The sequence below is a fragment of the Engystomops pustulosus genome, chromosome 2 (genome assembly GCF_040894005.1).
Source record: "Engystomops pustulosus chromosome 2, aEngPut4.maternal, whole genome shotgun sequence".
NCBI lineage: Eukaryota > Metazoa > Chordata > Amphibia > Anura > Leptodactylidae > Engystomops > Engystomops pustulosus.
The window spans coordinates 118,891,310-118,905,378 of record NC_092412.1 but is presented as its reverse complement, the minus strand read 5'-3'; the positions used below and the strand labels follow the sequence as shown (position 1 = coordinate 118,905,378).

Genomic DNA, 14,069 nt, shown 5'->3' with positions numbered 1-14,069 from the left:
GTAACCAATTCATAAATTATCTTCTACAACATGAACATGTAACACATTATTTCATGTTTTCAGTCTTGGGGATCTCAGTTTCTTAGATATTGGTTTGGGATAATGGCTCATTTCACCATAAAAAGAGAAGCTAGCAAGAGCTCAGTTCAGATTCTACTTTAACAAAATAGTTCCAAATCGGTAGACATGCTACTCATGCAGAGAAGTACCTGACACATGGAGAAACTTGGAAGAACGGTAAGATAACAGGACAGCAGCAGTCTTCTTAAAGGACATCTACCACCAGGACCAAGGATTGTAAGCCAAGCACACTGACATACTGGTGTGTGACCCCTCTGGCAGGATCTCCTCTTCTAGCCTTTTATGTGTTTTTTTTTTTTTTTTTTACAAAAAACAGGCTTTTAAAAATTATGCAAAAGAGCCTGGAGCCCCTCAGACTCAATTTACACCTCTGCCGCTTGGGGCTCTCAGATTTATTTGCATACTTTTTAAAAGCCTTTAACTTGTAAAAAACAAATAAAGCATAAGAAGTTAAAAGAAAAGCAGTTCCTGACTGAGGGGGGCACACACAAGTATGCCAGTGTGCTTGGTCTGTCATCCTTGATCCTGGTGGTAGATTTCCTTTTAACCCATTACCGACATGTGACGTAGTATTACCTATTACTGCATATTGCAGCAAAGGCTTACCATTAACACTATCAGCACATTGTGATGAATGGAGAGTAAAATCCACATATACTGCCATACTGTAGTATGGCAGTATATGATAGGATCTTACAGACAACCTAGGGTTAAAGTACCCTAGGGAGTCTGAAAAATAGTAAAAATAAAAATTACAAAAATATAAGAAAAATGTATAATAAAAACCCTAAAAACTCAAATCGCGCCCCTTTCCCTAGAACTGATATAAATATAAATAAACAGCAAAAATCTTAAACACAATAGGTATCGCCGCGTCCGAAAATGTCCGATCTATCAAAATATAATAACGTTTTTTCACTGCGTTTGACCCCGTATCGGAAAATCGCACCCGAAGTTGAAAATGGCACTTTCTTGCCATTTAGAAAAATTTTTAAAATTCTATAAAAAGTGATCAAAAGATCGCACAGTCTTAAAAATGATAACATTGTAAACATCATCAAAATCCACAAAATATGACACCTCCCAAAACTCCGTACACTAAAGTATAAAAAAGCTATTAGCGCCAGAAGAAAGCAAAATCCCCCCAAAAAATTTTATACAGGAGGTTTTACAATTTTTAAATGTATGAAAACATTCTAAAACCTATACAAATTTTGTATCCCCGTAATGGTACCGACCCAAAGAATAAAGTAGATATGTCATTTGGGGCGTACAGTGAAATACGTAAAATCCAAGCCCACGAGAATACAGCAGGAATGCGGTTTTTTTTACCAATTTCACAGCATTTGGAATTTTTTTTCCTGCTTCCCAGTACACGGCATGGAATATTAAATACCACCATTTTGAAGTGTAATTTGTTACCCAGAAAATAAGCCATCACACAGCTTTGTACATGGAAAAACGAAAAAGTTATAGATTTTTGAAGGTGGGCAGTGAAAAATGAAAATGAAAAAGGGCTGCGGCGGGAAGGGGTTAAAGTTTAACTTTTGTTTTCAGAAGTCAAAATGCCAGACAGACATAATGTTGACACACTTTGGACAACACTTCCAATATATCCAGCAAGCACGGACCATAAACTCGATATACAAACATATAACAATCATATTTTACAAAGATGCTCTTGTGCTATAGAACACACTTCCTCTTCCTAAGACCATAAACCTCTACTAGTTTCAACCAATGGAAGTCAGGAATGGACCTGTGGGAAAACTTGTAAACAGGTATGATAGAGCACCGCTTCAGTGCTAAAGTGGGCTCATACTAAGACCACACATTAGTCAAACAACTATAACCAAAAAGGTTAAGCTTAGAAGAGAAGGGACGGATCCATGTAAAACGGGTATCACCAAGCCGGGAAGATGGACCTGATGGAGAACTGGATTCAACATTCAATAATGTTTACAAGTTTTTCCTCAGGTTCATTCCTGACTTCCATTGGATGAAACTGGTAGAGGTTCATGGTCTTGGGAAAAGGAGATGTGTTTTTATATCACACAATTATCTTTGTAACGTATGATTGGTTATACGTTTGTATATAAAGATTTTACGATCCATGTTTATCAACATTGTGTCTGTATGGCATGTTGATAAAGAGGGTCCACAGTCTGATCCCTCTTCATACATACCGACTGTTTTCTGGCACTGATCACGGGTATTAACTGAGGAAATGTGGGCAAAGCTGCCTGCGGCATTTAAATTCTGCTAGCCCCTGCACATTGCCACCTTGGCTCGTATTGTTGCCACCTTTTGGCATCATCAAGGGGTGGCGATTCATTGCTAGAAACTTATAAGGGTATCTTCTTTTTACAGTCTGTGTTGCCATTTTATTTTTAATAGCACACTAGTTAAGCCAATCAATTTGTTATTGTACACACACAGGGGGAGATTAACTAATCTGACTACAACTGAATTCTGTCATAGATTGTGTTTTTTTAGTGCAATCTGCATCACATAACGGCATAGACAGTTTTCTGGCATTCCACTTTTGTACATTATGTTACAGTGATACAAATACCTGCTTGGCATGGTCGCTGGACGTTTCACCACTACCAATCGTGTAATAAGCTATCTTGTGGATAGGCTTCTACTTTATTTTTCCGCGAAAATCCCTTGAACATTTCTCCCTAAAGTTTGCTGTACCCAAACAAAACTTCTGCATGAAGAAAACAATGATGCTAGTGCAATAAAATGACCATTGTCCCTCAGCAACAACATTAACACAGTATTAAAAGGCAAGACATTTATAGGCACAGCCTTGCTAATCCATGTGCCCTTTGTCTTTGCTTAGAAAAGGGACAATTGAGTCTTAAGCATCCAGGTGATCTGCAGTTGTCTGCTCAATAGTAGAAGATTAATGATTAGTTGATCAATTGTTTCTTCAACAGCCAAATAATATGTATTGAACAATCACGTTTGAACTTTGAATGCTGTTTACTGCCAAATGGTGACTCACCCTAAAGAATAAATAAGAAAAGGGGGATTATGGTGTTTTTGTAAAATAGTGATGCAATGTCTTTGGACTTGAATTCAACACTTTTTACAAGAGTCAGATTAAATATAGTTGCATGTACTTTATTTGGCAGTGATCATTGTTTTCCTTCATATATTATTCTTTTTCTGTGTAAATAGTTTGATTGATGCCATGCAGTATGAAGTCAGGATCTTCCTAGCAATTCCATGGGGAAATAGCACTACAGCTGACCTTGAGATGTTAGCATGATTTGGCAAGGAGAAAACAGTCTTCATGTTTTGTCCTGTCAATTGCTAGTCATCTGTCAGCCATTCACAGAATAAATGTCCTACACATACTGCATGTCCTGCAGTGAAAAACATGTTTTCCATATCGCTACCGAGTAAACACATTGAGCTTGGCCTACTGCGCACAATTTCATCTAAGGCCTCTTTGTTGGTGATGAACAACACTGAGGTTTCATAGTAGCTGTATAAAAATCTTGGTGTTGATCTTCTTGTGGAAGTCAAATGGCTCATTCATTGCTGTGCTACGACAGTCTACAGTTCATGTGCATGTTCCATGTGAAAAACAAAACAAATTCACTAACATGTAAACCTTAACCAAGAATAACTGTCCCCCCCAAAAAACACTAAAACAAAAGGTGAAAAAAGGGGTGGTCCTATGGTGTAGTAACTTTGAATAATCTTGAATGTGTATTATGACTGCTTTCCTGGAGGTGTTGAGCAGTTGGGCACCTCTCCAAAAATGGCCTCTTATTATTTATCATCCTACTGCTGCATTTGTGGGGCCACTCCTTCTCTGTGTGGAACCCAGAACCCAGTCTTGCAGTTATAATCCAAAGGGAATTGATGAATGCTTGAAAACCGTGCTGGATAATCTCTCGGGAGACAGTAGAATGGATCTTCAGTAGAAATTTTTTTTGCTAAATAAATAGCTTTAAAAATAAGTCTTCAGTGGCTAGATCATTATAAAACATGAATGTTTTATCTGTTTTATAATGATTTAGCCATTAGGCTAGGTAGGGTTTGATTTAAAGCTATTTTTAGCCAATCCATTGTTTTCTGAGAGATTATCCAACATCATTTTCAAGCATCCATCAATTCCCATTGGGCTATAAGCACAAAAAAAGTTGCCTTTCAGAGAAATGATTGTCCAAAACTGGACCAAGTAAATTTTTTATGTGCAGAACACGGGACCCACTTCATCAATGAGTGGTCTCTCATGTTATCTCTGTTTTCCAGGGGGGTTTCACTTCCTATGGTTCCCTGGTCAAAGGAGGCCACTTATTGGCTAGAAGAAAATCTACCATCAAAATCCTTCATGATAAACCAGGGACACTTGCTCATATATCCAGGCCCTGTGACCCTGGTAATAGTCTTATTTTTCTTATTCATGGCCTCCTCCCTTCTTAAATGATGCTATAGCCTGAGGGGCTGTTGGCTGTTTCCAGAGCCCCTTAGAGCAGCCGTCTTCAACCATCGGGCTGTGGGACTCCCGGTGCCGGGCTGTGGTAAAAAAAAAAAAGTCGTAGCAAGTGCATTCAGGCAGAGAGCATAGATGTGCCTCTGCTTGCCCTGCCTCTAATCTGAAGAGAGATGAAATTGAATCCGCGGGTTGAAGTGGATTGCCAAAAGTTAGTATATTCTTAATTTTCTTTTTTTTATGGGGCCCTCGCTATGGCCCATACTACAGGCCAAAGTTTCGATGTTTTTTTTGGTAAAATTAGGAACCTCTGTTTACACTCAGGCCAGCTTATACTTGCGCATATGTAATACATATATTTTTTTTCCTCACAGTGAAAAGCCCAAAGAGAAGGGGACATTATAGGAGTGTCTGGGTTGCTATGGAAAAAGGGGTATTATAATGTCCCCTTTTTTGTAGCCATCTTTTTATTAAAACATTAAAGGAGGGATACAGAAAAAAGAGCAACTGTAGGGAAGGGGGTATTTTAAACCTGGGGCTGCAGTAAATGGCACATTATATGTGTTTGGGTTACATATGGACTATTTGAGAGCACACAATTTTATTTTCAAGGGACCATGGTGAGAGGGGTTGCCCGGCCCGGTCCCTGGTGAAAAAAAAAATTTTTTTGGGTGCATCCGGTCATCAGATCCAAAAAGGTTGGAGAACACTGCTTTAGGCTCTTACATTGAGAGCAAAGCAGGTCTCCCCTTCTACAGCATTTCTTGCTGCTGCTGGATTACACAGTCAGAGGGAGGGATGAGAGAGCAGGAGGTTCAGTTAGATATGTTTAGCTCATTGTAACCCCTGCTTATTCAACATTGGTTGCTGTTTATGGACTTTTCACCCTTTGAAATTTTATCAGTGATCTCTACTTTAATCCGACTTTAGTTTATTTTTAATTGGGATAAAATAAACTGTGAGGATACTTACAACCAGGTTTTAGAAGAAAAACATAGACATCTGCTGGAGGTCTCTTTAACCCGATAGCAGTGATTGATCAAAATTTGTAACTGGTTAACCAAGGTCTACCAGCAGTAAGGTTTGCTTAAAGCAGTATGGCATGCAACAGACGGTAATGTCCATTATGGAATTGATGAATTAGGTCATTAATCTCCATTCTCTCTTCTCATGAAAGGTCATACTGAGTTCCCAAGGTTTTCCTAGTACTGAGTAGATTATTTCAGATACATATATTGCTGGAAGGTTTCTATCAAGCCATTTCTTTCACAAGTAAAATGAAACATTTAGTCTTTTGGAGATAGACGAGCCCTGTTGGGGTTTATTCAAGCAACTCCATTACTGTGTTCAGTCAAACAAAATAAAATACTTACATTAATAGTTGCATTATGTAATTCCTGTTATGTAATTTCAGTCTTTGCCAAAAACTATTTTACCATGTCAAATATCACAATGTATTCTGTGTATATTTAGAGATTATAAAAATATCCCCAGCACTATATGAATGTTCTTTCAAATTGTCTGTGCAGTGCACATAGACTTCCCCTTATTTATTTTTTTTGATAATGGGAATATTCCATAAAATTTATTTTATAATTGGAGACCTGGGCCATTGGAGCTACTATCTCCCGTGACCTGCTGGACAGTGCTGGCAGTGAGGCAGTTAATGTCTAATACTTTTCTAAAGTACAATAACTATTCAGAATGCTGACAAAGGCATTTTTAAGCTCATAATAGCAAAGGCTATTGGAACCTGTCACAAGCTAAAAATGACATTCCTGGTGTCCGTTTCTTTTGAAGGACCTTGGAATAATTCTAGTTAGAAGATTATCTTTAAAGGCTTTATATGGTTAAAAAAATTAGAACCGGTGATCTTTATTCATAGTGGATTTTCTTCCCTAACCTCATTCTCTCCGGTCATAGTTTATTAAGGAAGAGTTGAAAGTACAGTAAGTCATTGGGTACACATCTAAGAAAGCTTATTGCATTTCTAGTTTAATTCCAGTTCTCGGACAACCTACAATAGAAAACTAGAAAAGGCACCTACTCTTCCCACAATATTTTACATTATGTACGCTAAATAGCTTTATTTTACATTTCACTCCCATTATATTCTACTCCTATTTTATATACTTTTTAAGTCTACCTTTACTAGAGATTTTTAGGGAACAAAATTCCAAATGCAGTGAAAATGCTGAAAAAACGCGTTTGCACCATTTTCTTGTGGGCTTGGATGTTACGTCTTTCACTGAGCGCCCCAAATGACATGTCTACTTTATTCTTTGGGTCGGTACGATTAAGAAGATACCAAATTTGTATAGGTTTTATAATGTTTTCATACATTTACAAAAATTAAAACCTCCTGTACAAAAATTATTTTTTTGATTTTGCCAACTTCTGGCGCTAATAACTTTTTTATACTTTGTTGTACGGAGCTGTGGGTGGTGTAATTTTTTACGAAATTTGATAATATTTTCAATGATATAATTTTTAGGACTGTACGACCTTTTGATCGTAGCAAAGACTTTGATCGCAGCAAAGACTTACCGGCTATGGAGAGGGCTCAGCCCGTGAGCCCTCTCCATGCAGTGTGACTTGACTGCCGCAGTGAATACACGGCGGGCGGGCGCGAACCGGTTAAAAACCTGCAAACTAATGTTCTCAGGCTTTTAGAAAGTGTGCAGGCATGGGGCAGGAACACCCTGAGCCAGCTCACTGTACTGCCACCATGCATCTTCATGCCCCCTTTAAGCCCACATATCGTGGAGTTGGCGTAGTTGCAGAAATAGTCGTAATTTCTTGCAGTGTGCAAGAAATTGCAAATATTCAGTGCTTTTATGCCAGAAAGCTGGTGTAAACTGTATTATAAAAAAAGAATCTTAAAGGAAATCTACAATCAAAATCCATTATGATAAACCAGGGGCACTTACTTATAGATCCTGACACAGTGACCGTAGCAATCTTCTTATATTTATTATCCATGTCCGCCTTCCATCTAAAATAAACTTTTAAAATGATGCTAATGACCTTCCACGCTGCAGATTCACGGGCTGTTACATTGTACAAGGAGCACTTACCCCTCAAAATACTGAAACATTTTGTGCTGCAGTGGGATGGAGGGCAAGTGCCAAGCAGGAGTAGATTGAAGGGGGAGAGTTGATTTTAGAAGGAAGGAGGTCATGTATTACAAATATAAACAGATTACCAAGACTGGATCTATGAGGAAATTTCCCTGGTGTATCTGTGTGCTTGATTTTAATGGTATATTTTAATAAAGCACACCCTAGGTTTTGAACGTGGAGTACTTGCCTTGTCCATATTTGGACAATCGAACTTCTTCATGTTTTGGTTTTAATCATAGTAAACTTTTTTTTTTCTCTGAGATAAAATTCCCGTCGGCTAAATTTTTTAACGTTCCTTTGGTCACTTCTTCAATCTAATCTGTCCTAGTTATAGGAAAGCTATAATCAGTGGCAACTTTTAGGACCATATTCAAAATCTGGGCTAGTTTGAGGAGCACATGCTATTCATTTGGTGAATGAATCCATTTAGTACTACCTATGTGCAACTTCCTTCAAATCCAGCTTATTCTGATTTAAATATCTAATTCTAGTTTGATAACTTCAGATATTAAAAAATCTGTGTTTGTCTTCATTCCATCTTCTATCCTTATAAAACAATGATGAATGGCATTTATGTGCCATTTATTTTACAATCTGTCATATGTTATGTATTATACTGGGACACTGTTTTCTAAAGATAATAATTGGAATATTATAGTGAACTGTCATTTACACAGCCCCTGACACAAAGTATGTGGAATGTCCACTATGTACAGCTCCTTATCATCATTCTTTGCCCACGTAATTCATTGGATTTCTTATCACATCTTCTTGATTTCAGTGTTAAAGCTTCATTGTTTCAAAAGAATGCTGTATTTCTGTCTACAAAGCTGAGTGGTTGGTGGGCGAAGTAGCATATAACACATTATAGATGTGTGAAGAAACTTGCTTCATATGCAGCGGGTGAAATAAGTATTAACTCCTTGCCGCTGAAGCCAGTTTTCACATTCCTGACCAAGTCCAATTTTTAAAATATGACATGTGTCAGTGGTTATAACTTTAAAAAGTTTAAATATATCCTTGTGATTTTGAGAATGTTTTATAGTGTGAAATTGTGTTTTAAGTTTGTTAAAAAATTTGAGTGATCTCTTTTGCACTTATTGCAGTTATTTTTTAAAAAACAGAAGTTTTGTGAAAAATTAGTGAAAGTAAAATTTTCTGCATTCCAAAAAGCTAGTTATACAAACAAAATAACTGCATAATAAACATTTCCCAAATGTCTGCTTTATGTTGGCATGTTTTTTGTGCGTTCCATCATTATTCTAGGATGTTAGGAGACTTGGAACTTTGCCAAATCTTAAGTCCTTTGAATAACATGTCACATTTTAAGTGACTTTGAGAGGCTTAAATAATGGTAGCACCTCATAAATTATATTACACCCCTCAGCATATAACCCTTTATGATGCAGTTTACAGACAATTCATTTCAGGGTATCTATAGCTCATTAATGAGATTTTATTAACTTTTCTGGGTGGATGAAAAGAAAATAATCAATTCTTTTTTAGAATTTATAGCCTTTTTCTTCCCTGTTAATCTACCATAAATATATGATGTTTTCTTTATTGTCTGGATCACTATGATTATTGCGACTTTTTTTTCTTAGACTTTTTATTGCAGTGCAGTGAAATGTAACTGACTGAGTAGAAGAACGATCTGATGGGAGGAGGCATCGTGCAGCCCCAGGGAACACACTGGACCACGGGGCTGCTACGGGAAGTATCAATTCGGGTGTAAATAGAGGGGCCTGCATTCCCCCTGCACTCAGTGGTCCTGCATTCCCCCTGCACTCAGTGGTCCTGCTTGTGGATGTCAGTGTCAGAATGTGACGTAATTATACTACGGTTTGCAGTATGTCACTTCCTGTAGCGCAGTTATATTACGTTCATTTGCGGGAAGTGGTCAATTTTCAAATATTACAAATATGTTAGTACCATAGATCAATCTATCAAGCATAGATTTCCATAATTTAGCTCCAGCACAGAGATCGAACGGCCGAATGAATTCTATGCCAGGTTGGACCTGGTGTAGGTTTCTACTATAACCTGTGTCCACTCCTTGGCTTCCTCCGAGCTCCACCCCTTTGTGCCCACTTTAAAAATACCACTGTGCTGTTTTGAGGGTTGGCAAGAGGTGTAAAATAAGTCACAATTCTTGTCTGTGCACATTTTTATTGCCTTTATGCCAGAAAACTGTCAGACAAGGCATGATAATTGCCATAACATACTGTAGAAAGAACAGATATTAAGTGTTAATATACTTTTTTGGACTAATAAAAAAAAAAATTGTACAACTGCTGAGTTCAGTTTTATGAGGTAGAAAGCAACTACTGTATTTGTTAAAAAAATCTGTTGGGATCACTATTGTTTTAGGTGGTAGGTGGATCAATGGGACATGAGGATAGCCCTTTTAAGGGCTAATCCTCACGTTCCCACACTTTTTTGTTAACTTTTATTAGACATTTATGCAAATTTACTTATGCGGCTACTGGGGCGTGGAGTAGCCGCATCTGAGGTTACACGAGGTAGCCTCTTTTCCCCTCCTACTCACCCATCTTCGGCGTGCGCAGACGGCAGGATCGCTGGACAAGAGCGCGCAGCTACGCGGTGAGTAGGAGAGGAAAAGAGGCTACCGGGGCGTGGAGTAGCCGCCTCGTGTAACCTCAGATGCGGCTACTCCATGCCCCAGTAGCCGCATAAGTAAATTTGCATAAATGTCTAATAAAAGTTAACAAAAAAGTGTGGGAACGTGAGGATTAGCCCTTAAAAGGGCTATCCTCATGTCCCATTGATCCACCTACCACCCAATCTACCTTTATAGGTAGATTTGTGATGGTAGGTTCCCTTTAAAGTTTAGTTGTGTTATGTTTTGTAAGAGATTCTGCTTTGGCATGCATTAACTGTTGAGAATCCTTTTAGGGTTGTTCACAGGTATAGCCTAATATATTTTACTAGAAGTTGCAAATTGCTTTAATTAGTGAAGCCAATTTCCCAGCGGAACAACTGAGTTTTATGTAGCAATAGATTTTGCCTATGATTATAGGTTTTCATTTCAGTATGATTGCTGCACATGATAATTCTTCATATGAGCTCTCCCTCCTCTCATAATAATGACACATTTAATTCATCTGCTTTAATCTAATAATTGTGTTGGTTTTTACATCATGTTTTGGATCCAGTGGGAAATCAGTTTCCAGTCCTAGGGTGACTAAAGAGACTTGTTCGGGACTGAAAAGATGCATGGGGTAAAATTACATAATGTCATAAATAAGGATTCTGTTTCCCTGACTAATGCGGGAGGGAGGAAAATGGAAAGTCTTAGAAATTCAGTTACAAAGTGTCAATCAAAAATATACATACCTTTATAAAGCACTGCAGGACTGTCAGTGCACTTATCTACTGTAGTGACTTTTTTAGCCAAGGATTTCCTCAAAGGCTTAGAAATTAAATATATATCATTTAGATGCCAATTTGGCTAAATTACGAACTATTTTAATAGTAGAAATGTCTACTTTGAATTTACAAAATGTTGCAGATTTATGACAATGGTTAATTTTTTTATATCTTCTATTATTTGCCAAATATGCATTACAATTTTTACACTGTGCTCCTTTTTTGGTGTCTCACCTGTTGTTCGGATGCATAGTCTTCGCATGTGACCAGTACTATAGGGAGTTCATATTTAACTAGTGGGATTTACTACTCTTAATATGCCAACGAAGTACTGATGTTGTGGTATGACACTAACTCTGCTTTGTAGGATTTCTTGTACAGGTATTGGTGCAGGAAAGCCTAGGGGTTCTCATGAGCCTAGGGTTTGTTTGATCTTAGAATTATTTACACTGGGCCATTTTGTGGATTAATGTTAATGTTTAGACCCACTTCAGAAAGGTTCAAAAAGTTAACAGGAATAACACAATGTATGGTTATGAGAAAATGTTTAAATTTAAGACATCTGAGATCGTAATGGAAATTATCTGATACTAATAGCGGAAAATGAATATGGACTGCTGCACTGTTTTTTCTATTATTTATAATGAAATATGTAATGGAACCTACTGAATGCAGGTGTGAACTTAACCTTACTAAATCAGCCATTGCTGGAGAGTACTTCTCTGCTGGTATTTGATAGTCTGCCATGCGTGGAAAAAGTCTACATTGAGTTTACTATACCTCATACTATACTATAATGTGTACATCCTCATGTTGCATTGGTTCTAATAATCTGCAGGTTGGCACAAAATATGGCACTAATAATAAATGCATGCTGGAATGAAGCGAGACCAACCATGTGCGGGGCAGAGGGGAGACAAACAAAATCTAGTATACAAGCAATAGGTCAGGGTAGGCAATAGACGCCTCCTTTTCTGTCTGCTCTGACCTGACCTTGAATTCTACCCGAGTCAGGTCAAGTCAGAGTTGTTAACAGAGTACATTTTGGAATCCTAATTCTAAAATTGGAACCAGGGTCATAACCGATAAAGCCATATAAAGCAACAAGTTATAAGACTGCAGCTAAGCTACGCCTTTGCCCATCAAAACAGGTGACATAAAGGTAGACCTGGATCAAAGCTAGTGGGTCATAATGTTTGAGAGACTGATATTTGTGCTGCTGACAAGCATCTTTTTAACTTTTTATTTTCCTTTGATGCACAGCTTGCTTTTCTTTTTGAATGTATGAGACTAATGTCCCAAATTTAGGAGCAAATATTCTTTTGAGAAAAAATTGTATATAAAACTAAAATCTCAAATCTGGAGTAAAATATGAAATGTGGTCCATCTTCGATAGTGAAATTGGTATTCTGCTGTTTAATGCGGAAAGTTATGATTTATTATAAAAAATTAGAAGATCACTGTACATTACTAATTTTATCCTTGCCTATTACACATTTATTTTAATGGAGATTGCCATTTACTTTGCTCCTATAAGCTAGTTTATCTGATACTTTGCTTCACATGTGGTTATAATGACATGACTTGAGTAGGACTAAAAAAAGTAAATGCAATAACACTAGTGACGCAGTAGACGGCTAGAGAGATACTTGACAACGTCTAAACATTATTAGTGACTGTCCTCTCCAACATTGAGCTCTGCCGAGTACAATGCAGAGTTGAGGGTTTTGGCTATTTACTGGATCTTCATTTATACAGCGTATGATTTCTCATCAAGTAACAACTTTTAACTTAATGTTCTGTCATTTACTAGAATAAAGACAAGACACCCTTTACTAGTCATTTCCCTTATCCCTTATAGATTTGTGTGCATGTTCCATCTTCCCAGGAATGGTTAGACTACTAATGCAGACCAGGTACTGACTGCAATGTTAAATTACATCGGTCTTTTTCGTTATATATTTTAGGATTCAGTTAGCCCTTCTCTGTATCCACAAAATCTTAGACCCGCTTTTCATTGGTGATTTTGCCAGGAAAATGCTTTCCAGAAATTTGCCAAAATCAGATTCACTGTAAATTTAGTATCATATGGTCCCTATTAATGGGGTATTCTAGACATTTAATCTCCACCTCCTATTTCTAGCACCTACCTACACTGTGTGTCTCAGTTCATTTATTCAGTACACAGCCGCCTCTCCATTCACTCTACGCTTCTCAGAATTTGCTGTTTCTTTGATTTTTTTTTTTTGTCAGATAATGTAATTTATATAATAATTATGTTTACATAGAAAATTAACCTTTTATATACACGTTTCTCTGGTGTTGAATGTCTGCTCTGTTACCATCTCACTGCCCCCATATGTCTGTGCCGACTCCTGAACTGGAAGCGGACATATCTGCCTAGCAACTAGATCATTTGCTAAAGAAAGAGAACAACATGTGGGATGTGGTGTACACAAACAATTTACTGAGCAGTAATATTAGAGATAAGAAGACTTTGTGTTTAAAGGTCAATATGTATCTTCTAGAGCAGAGTTAACTGTATATTTCTACAGAAAAATTACATTACTATTTTCTGTAGTTCATACATTTCTGGATAAACCAAAAGTTTGTATTGAGCCACAATCTTAATTTTTATGAGCATCTTGTAAGTCTAAAGTTTTTGAAAATATATCTCCCTCCTACCGTATCTTGTCTCAACATTTGTTTTTCCATTACAAGATTACCTTTAAGGATGTCTTTGTGATGAATTGTAGCTGTGTATAATTGTGTAAAAACATAACAGAAACTAAAAACAGAAGACGTAGGGAAGATCTTCTGTTCAACTTCCATTCCCCAAAGACTTTATTGGCCCCTTTTTATGTATCTGGGAACAAGGAATCTGACTGCTGCTCTATAACAGAATGTAAGTGTAGGTGTGAACTTTCCTGCTCCCTCAAGTAGGTGGATTCACTGGAAGATTGAAAGATATTTCAGGCTAAATCCAGTCTTTGCCAACATGTTTTATATAAAATTGCTCA

General features: G+C 37.4%; 1 protein-coding gene across 2 annotated transcripts in view; it reads left to right on the top strand.

The window, feature by feature from the left end:
* CASTOR2 (cytosolic arginine sensor for mTORC1 subunit 2) overlaps nucleotides 1-14,069 on the top strand; it is a 100,576-nt gene that overhangs the window by 65,829 nt on the left and 20,678 nt on the right. The gene's annotated exons all lie outside the window — the stretch shown is intronic.